Genomic DNA, 2,024 nt, shown 5'->3' on the forward strand with positions numbered 1-2,024 from the left:
CTCTCTATCACAGCTCTGTAGAAGTGGAGCATTCCCACCTTGGACACCTTAAATTTCTTAAGTTGTCTTAAAAAGAAAAGTCGCTGGTGAGCTTTTTTAACAATCTTGCTGACATTGGTTTCCCATTTAAGGTTGGAAGATATGATGGTCCCAAGGAACCTAAAACTTTCCACCCAATCCACAGTTTTGTCCTTGATGGCCAGGGGCTGGAGCGACATACTATTTTTATTCCTAAAATCAACAACCATCTCCTTGGTTTTGGAGATGTTAAGGGACAAGTTGTTAATTAAGCACCACTCAGCCAGCATGGACACTTCTTTTCTGTAAGCCGTTTCATCATCATTGGTGATGAGGCCCACCACAGTGGTATCATCAGCAAATTTAAAAATCCTGACTGAATCATGGTGAGAAAAACAGTCATTAGTATAAAATGAATACAAAAGGGGAGACAGAACACACCCCTGGGGGGCGCCAATGCTGGTGGACATTGATTTTGACAAGAGGTTATTAACTTTAACCACTTGTGATCTGTCAGTTAAAAAATCAAGGATCCACCTACATAAGGACTCTTTAACACCCAACCCTAGGAGTTTGTCACACAGTCTCTTTGGTTTTAGATCCAAGAGAAGTTACTCTACTGTAATATACACACTGGACATTACACTTACATTATCCAACCAAATGGACAAAATACATAATAATAATAATAATGAATAATTTGGGATTATTGTGTTTGGTTTATCCTGATTGAAAGCTCTTACAGTAATTACTGTAGTTGATACCTTATAAACACCACAATAATCAGATCAGAGAATCAAGATGATTCATTGATTAACCATTAAGATCAGTGGATTAAATGAAAAACAAATGTATTAAACTGAAGAAGAACAGATGCAATGGAAGGGTTTGATGGTAATAGCATTATGAAAGATATATAATGTGAATGAAAATAATATATAGATGAAAAATGTATTACATGTAGTGAAAATCTTCCTTTTTTATTTTCTGTTTTGTATTATCAATATCAAATGTGTTGAAAAGTGCATTTTTGATTATCTGTTTTGGATTATTCCATGTGGGGGTTGGTCTCCGCCAAGGCTGCGCTTTGTCACCAATCCTGTTTGTGATATTCATGGACAGGATATCGAGGCGTAGTCGGGGTGGGGAAGGTGTGCGGTTCGGTGGGCTGGGGATCTCATCGCTGCTTTTTGCAGATGATGTTGTCTTCATGTCATCATCGGTCCGTGACCTTCAGCTCTCACTGGATCGCTTGGCAGTCGAGTGTGAAGCAGCTGGGATGAGGATTAGCACCTCTAAATCTGAGGCCATGGTTCTCAGCAGGAAACCGATGGAGTGCATACTCCAGGTAGGGAATGAGGTTTTGCCCCAAGTGAAGGAGTTCAAGTACCTCGGGGTCTTGTTCACGAGTGAGGGGACAATGGAGCGGGAGGTTGGCCGGAGAATCGGGGCAGCAGGGGCGGTATTGCACTCGCTCTATCGCACCGTTGTCACGAAAAGAGAGCTGAGCCGAAAGGCAAAGCTCTCGATCTACCGGTCAATTTTCGTTCCTACCCTCACCTATGGTCATGAAGGTTGGGTCATGACCGAAAGAACTAGGTCGCGAGTACAAGCGGCCGAAATGGGCTTCCTCAGAAGGGTGGCGGGCTTCTCCCTTAGAGATAGGGTGAGGAGCTCAGTCATCCGTGAGGAGCTCGGAGTAGAGCCGCTGCTCCTTTGCGTTGAAAGGAGTCAGTTGAGGTGGTTTGGGCATCTGGTAAGGATGCCCCTGGCCGCCTCCCTAGGGAGGTGTTTCAGGCACGTCCAGCTGGGAGGAGGCCTCGGGGAAGACCCAGGACTAGGTGGAGAGACTACATCTCCACACTGGCCTGGGAACGCCTCGGGTCGCCCAGTCAGAGCTGGTTAATGTGGCTCGGGATAGGGAAGTTTGGGGCCCCTGCTGGAGCAGCTGCCCCCGCGACCCGACTTCGGATAAGCGGTTGAAGATGGATGGATGGATGGATGTT

The sequence above is a fragment of the Xyrauchen texanus genome, chromosome 34, assembly GCF_025860055.1.
Source record: "Xyrauchen texanus isolate HMW12.3.18 chromosome 34, RBS_HiC_50CHRs, whole genome shotgun sequence".
NCBI classification, from domain to species: Eukaryota; Metazoa; Chordata; class Actinopteri; order Cypriniformes; family Catostomidae; genus Xyrauchen; species Xyrauchen texanus.